This window comes from Podarcis melisellensis, assembly GCF_964234715.1.
Source record: "Podarcis melisellensis genome assembly, chromosome: 5".
NCBI classification, from domain to species: Eukaryota; Metazoa; Chordata; class Lepidosauria; order Squamata; family Lacertidae; genus Podarcis; species Podarcis melisellensis.
The window spans coordinates 23,363,740-23,370,301 of NC_138537.1; the positions used below are offsets into that span (position 1 = coordinate 23,363,740).

The 6,562-nt window shown below is 45.4% G+C and overlaps 1 long non-coding RNA gene across 1 annotated transcript; it reads right to left on the minus strand.

Annotated features, from left to right (window-relative positions):
- Positions 1-227: 227 nt before the first annotated feature.
- On the minus strand, positions 228-4,397 carry LOC309370006. The gene is made up of 2 exons (XR_014168343.1): positions 4,262-4,397; positions 228-401 (listed from the first exon to the last, which is right to left on the minus strand). It is a non-coding gene; the product is annotated as an uncharacterized lncRNA (long non-coding RNA).
- Positions 4,398-6,562: the final 2,165 nt, after the last annotated feature.

Sequence of the window (6,562 nt, forward strand, 5' to 3'; positions counted from 1 at the left end):
GCAAAACACATTCAGGAATCTGGAGGCAGACAGGTTTAATTGCTATATCTCAACACCTTCTCCGCATTTCTCCATTCTTCATTTACTATTTTTAATACTGGGTTATATCTTCACTGATTCATTTTTCCACTTTGCAACTATTTTATGAGGGTGGCTGATCCGTTTCTCTTTCCCTTAAAACTACCAACACAGATCGTTTGGCCCATAAAATCATCATTTTCTGCGAGTTCTGACTGGTGTGTTTAATTCCTCTGGGCTACATAGTAGCGTGAGCACCAGGTGATGTAATCACTTTCCCAAAATTTGCATGCATCTCTGTTCTGTGCTGTTAGTTTTCCCCTAGAGCCTTTCAATCTCCAGCCGTGCCAGCGCTGCCTCTGTCCTCCGCCTCCACCTTGATGCTGAAAAGAAAATGAGCCCCGTGTGTGAGAGAGAGAGACACTTTGTGCAATTGGCCAAATGCTCCTTTTTGTGCAATCCCTGTCCATTTAATTTGACTGGGTGCCTTGCAAGATGGGCTGCAGCCAAGATGGGGCCAATGGGTGCGCAGCCTGCCTGGAACACTTATTTGCCCAACGTGAAATTGGTTGCATGAAATTGGCTTTTTTAACTCATGAGATGACAACCTTTAGTTAATGAATGAAAGCTTGTTTTTAAGAATGGGAGCAATTCTGGGTTGTTGTTTATTAATGTAAAGTTGCTGCTGCTCACCCTCAGCCAGCCCACCACCAAAGTTACAATACAGTGGTACCTCGGGTTACAGACGCTTCAGGTTACAGACTCCGCTAACCCGCTATAGAGTTCCTCGGGTTAAGAACTTTGCTTCAGGATGAGAACAGAAATCGTGCTCCGGCGGTGCAGCAGCAGCAGCAGCAGTCCCCATTAGCTAAAGTGGTACCTCAGGTTAAGAACAGTTTCAAGTTAAGAATGAACCTCCAGAATGAAATAAGTTCTTAACCCGAGGTACCACTGTAATGCTCGAATGCCACCCACCTGGCACAGTTCTGTTCACTCAAGAATACTCCTGACTCAGAGTGGATTTTCTTTTCAGGGTCATAAACACACTTATGCTTAAGTCACACTGAACAACAACAAAACCTGGTAGCCATTAGGTAAAAGGTAAAAGGTAAAGGACCCCTGGATGGTTAAGTCCAATCAAAGGCGACTATGGGGTTGCAGCACTCACCTTGTTTTCAGGCTGAGGGAGCTGGCATTTGTCCGCAGACAGCTTTCCGGGCCATGTGGCCAACAGGACTAAACCGTTTCTGGCACTATGGGACACCATGACATAAGCCAGAGCACATGGAAATGCCGTATACCTTCCTGCTGCAGTGGTACCTATTTATCTTGCACTGGTGTGCTTTTGAACTGCTAGGTTGGCAGAAGCTGGGACAGACCAACGGGATCAGGAATCTGTGACCTTCTGATTGGCAAGTCCAAGAGGGTCAGTGGTTTAGACCACAGTGCCACCCGCGTCCCAGTAGCCATTAGGACAGCCTGCTCAACAGGGAAGTGGGGAGTAACTTAAAATGATATTGGAAAACTACCATCCGGGGGGGCCAAACTAGATGCTACTTTAATTCTCTATTTGACAACAGGTGGGAGCTCCGCCATAATTTAGTAAATAAAAATAATAGTTTCTCTTCAACCAGGCATTTGGTGGATTGACATGCTATGGCCTTTTAAATGTGTCTGCCAGGGCTGGGGGTATTGGTTTGTTTTGCTTTTGTGTTTGTTTCGTTATGCATTTTGTGTTTTCATTTTGTATTTTTATGTTGTGAACCTCTGGTCTTTGGATGAAGGGCGGTATACAAATTGAAGAAGGAGAAGGAGGAGAAGAAGAAGAAGAAGAAGAAGAAGAAGAAGAAGAAGAAGAAGAAGAAGAAGAAGAAGAAGCAGCAGCAGCAGCCTTACAACTTCACTTGAGGATGGGGGAAGGTTTTCCACTGGCTTTGCACCATTGGAGGAGAGGGTGAAATCTTCCCTCCCTACATGCTGATGTCTCAATGAGAAATGAAGTGGTGGTGGTGACCCTGAACTTGTAACTAAATGAAGGTGGAAAATAGCAGCAAGCTATGTGTCAGGGAACTGACATCGGAGCGAGAGGTGGAGGCAAGGCTCCCGAGCGATGCAGGAGAGGGGACCAGCAGAGGGGAAGGAAATCAGTGCAACACCAGTAGAGAAGGGAGGGAGATGGAGGAGTCGGAGAGGGGTCTCCGAGACTCTTCGCCCGAAACTAGTGGGGAAAGCACAGGCACGCCTCTGCCCACTCCTTCCCTGCACAGAAAATTTCTGCGCAGGGAAAGTAGGCGGAGACTTGGCGTCAAACAACTTCTTTGCTGGAAGAGGTTCAAGAAACACCCACTGAAGGATCCTGCAAGCAACTGAACGGCCACGGAGCGAAAGGCTGTCAGCCAAGGCAAGGTTAACCAGGCGATCTAACCAGCAGTAACAGCAACTTACGCACAAGTAACCCTTTATAACCATTACACTATGTATTTAGTGTAATGTGTAATTTAAGATTACTCTTAAAACCCCTTATTAAATTGACAACTGCAGTGGCTAAAAGGGTACCCACACCACAAAATATTTAAGGATGATAAAGAGTCAACCCACACACAAAACCTGTAGGGCGCACACACACCCCAACACACATATAACCCTGCCCTGCAAAAAGCAATATACCCATCACACCTAGTGAGGAAGATAAGACAACAGCTCTGAGACCCATTCAAGTGAAGGGACCCGTTGCAGCAGGAGGCCTTGATGAACTGAATCCACTAGAGACAGGAAACCCCACGGACGAAATGTGGCCCGGAAGTCAGCCTCTGAGATGAGTCCTCACGTTTTAATCCCCATAAGAACCTCTCATTTGTGTGTAGTAAAAAAGAAGCAGCAAAAACATATCTGCCCTGCTGGCTGTACAGATCAGATCTAATAACAATCAAGCAGCAGGCTTGCATGTTTAACTAATGAAAACATCCATGAGTTAAGAAATGAACCTTTACACAAAGAGGGAAAATACAGTTTGTGCTTTGCTGAATCTGTTCCGTCACCAACTGATTTGCTAACTATCAAAGGTTTCGCACCATCACTGCACAAGGTCCTGCTCCAAAGTGCTTGCAATCCACACTTTGCCAAAGGGCAAGACAAAAGCCTATTCTTGCTAGAGGCCTTGTTTGTTTTTCCATGTGACACAAGTGTTGTGTAGGCTCCTCGTGCCATTTAGAACCAGGAAAATGAGGGTTCTGGAAGGTGTTTACACCAGTAATGAATGTGCTCATCTCCACTACTTCCTCCCCTGCAACGCTGCTCATGTAGGGATGAGGGGAGTAAATGTGGGCTGAAGCTTTACCACTTCAGACTACAGCAGCGGGTATATATGACAAGGTTCGTACATACAGTGGAACCTTGGTTCTCGAACTTAATCCATTCTGGAAGTTTGTTCAACTACCGAAAGCATTTGAAAGCCAAGGCGCAGCTTCTGATTGGCTGCAGGAGCTTCCTGCGCTCAAGCGGAAACCGAATTGGACATTCGCTTCCAAAAAATGTTCGAAAACCAGAACACTTACTTCCGGGTTTTCAGCTTTTGGGAGCCAATTTGTTCGTCAACTAGTCTGTTTGAGAACCAAGGTACCACTTTACTTACTTATTTTAAACAGCAAACCAATGTGGCAAACTGATTTTAAGATTAGAAATGAGAGACTGAAGTTGACAGATTTTGCCTACCCCTATAAATAGGTGTAAGCGTAATCAGATCCTAAATGAGGAATTGCTAGTCTCATCCAAGCAGATCTGAACAGAATGAATAATTTGATTTAGTGGTATCCCCAGTGCTTTTTTTCTGGGGGGACACAGGGGTACGCATACCCCTAAACATTTTGTGAATCTAAGTTTGGCCTCATTAGAAGGCAGTATTTCAATATGAGTAGGAAAATGAAAGTACCCTTAAACTACTTCTTTTTTTAAAAGAAAAAAAGCTCTCATTGGCCACCTCATGAGAAGAGAAGACTCCCTGGAAAAGACCCTGATGTTGGTAAAGATGGAGGGCATAAGGAGAAGGGGACGACAGAGGACGAGATGGTTGGACAGTGTTCTCGAAGCTACCAGCATGAGTTTGACCAAACTGCGGGAGGCAGTGGAAGACAGGACTGCCTGCCGTGCTCTGGTCCATGGGGTCACAAAGAGTCGGACATGACTAAACGACTAAACAACAACAATAACAAGGAATACTGGGATGCAGGGAATATTTGGCTAATACTTCATTTTTTCTGCTTCCATTTCTCCCATTCCAGACACAATCCTTCCTTCTCCTTCTCGGCATGTTTCCTATGTTACTTCGCTTGGCGTACAATCAGGTACATTGCTCACTCAGCTACTCCTGGCCTTATTCTGGTAAGGATTTGAGTGCCAGGAAGTGACAAGTGTAATGACAACCTTTTGTGATGTCAGTCTTTGAACTCATAAAACGAGAACCTGACACGAGTCACCGAGCAGATGGCATTGAATCCAGCTGTCCTGCTCCTGAGCTGCGTGGGAATGACCTAGAAGGAAAAGATTCCACAGCCAATTACAATTCCCTGGAGGAGAGACAGGTCAAACTCGTTAGCTGCTTCACTGCTTTCTCTCACTCTGCAAGGTTAGCCCAAATGGATATGCAGTCTTAGCATATCTGAAAGTAGATTCCCACTTCCTAGATGATTCCTTCCCCATTTCTATACTATTGTCCCATCTCTCAACACTGGCTGGTGTTGGCTCACCAGGGTTCAGAAAAGGAGAATAAGCCTTATATCATGGGTGCTTTAGCTAAGATTCCTGCAGTGCAGAGGGTTGGACAAGAAGAAGAAGAAGAAGAAGAAGAAGAAGAAGAAGAAGAAGAAGAAGAAGAAGAAGAAGAAGAAGAAGAAGAAGAAGAAGAAGAAGAAGAAGAAGAAGAAGAAGAAGAAGAAGAAGTTTGGATTTGATATCCCGCCTTTCACTCCCTTTAAGGAGACTCAAAGCGGCTAACTTTCTCCTTTCCCTTCCTCCCCCACAACAGACACTCTGTGAGGTGAGTGGGGCTGAGAGACTTCAAAGAAGAAGTGTGACTGGCCCAAGGTCACCCAGCAGCTGCATGTGGAGGAGCGGAGACGCGAACCCGGTTCCCCAGATTACGAGACTACCGCTCTTAACCATTACACCACACTGACCCATGGGGTCCCTTCCAACTCTACAATTCTGAGACTCCCCCTGACATGCTGGCTGTTGAACCTTCTCTATGGGGAAGACATGTGCTCTGCCCCTGAGCTACTTATTCATTGCTGTTTTACCTGCCAAGGGTGGTAAACGAATTAAAATTAAATCTTAGCATGGATTGGCAAATTGGCACCTGCCATTTGGTTTTTGCCTGTTGTTGTTGCTGCTGTTGTTGTTTAGTCGTTTAGTCGTGTCCGACTCTTCGTGACCCCATAGACCAGAGCACGCCAGGCACTCCTGTCTTATTTGATGTAAGTCATAGGGCACCCCCTATTGGTGGTTTACACTTCTGTGGACTCCCTGCAGAAGGGCAGGAGTGAAAATATAGCTTGGCTTCACCCCAATGCTCACATCCATAACTAATAAAGTTGCGGCCTATTTGAACCCATAAACCCAAATGCTGACCTTTAAAGCCCTAAACGGCCTCAGCCCAGCATACCTGAAGGAGCGTCTCCACTGTGAGAAGCAAAGCTACAGGGAACCAGGCAGAGGGCCTTCTTGGTAGTGGCACCCGCCCTGTGGAATGCCCTCCCATCAGATGTCAAAGAGTTAAACAAGTACCTGACATTTAGAAGATATCTGAAGGCAGCCCTGTTTAGGGAAATTTTTAATGTGTGACATTTTAATGTTTTTAAGCTTTGTTGGAAGCCGCCCAGAGTGGCTGGGGTAGCCCAGCCAGATGGGCGGGGGCACAAATAATATATTATTATTATTATTATTATTATTATTATTATTATTATTATTATTATTATTATTAATGTTTGTGTGTTTTATTGTTCTCCTGGGAACTTTGTGGTTTGGGTGCCTTGTCATGCAATCTGCAAATTACAAAGTGGACAGCATGGACCAATTTTCAGTAGCAACACAACCATATCTCCACCTCTTCTGGCCCAATGTGCTGCTTGGATGCAGGTGTATTTGGAGAGGTGCCCCTGACAGGAAGGTGTTCAGAGGATCTTATTTCCTAGATACTTGCTCCCACGCAGTGTTCTCCACATACTGCCTCAAAACGCACAGAGAAAGCACAGGCCGGGTGATTATTGGACAGGCATCAAGCAGTAGGCTTTGAGGTGGCTGGGATCACAGCCATTGTGATTAGGATTAAGGTGCCGAACCGCGGAGCTGCAATCAGCAGGTGGTAATCATTATATAACTTTCTCGGATATTGTTTCCATTAATTAGCAAGGCTGAAATCCCAGCTGTCTGGAGAAAGGTTTTCGAGAGAACATTTGCTCATCTTCAGGCAATTGTTTTCACGATTAGCAAACCATAGCCATCCCTGCTAAATCCCCAGGCTTTCAAAGCAGCATATTAATGAGCACATCTC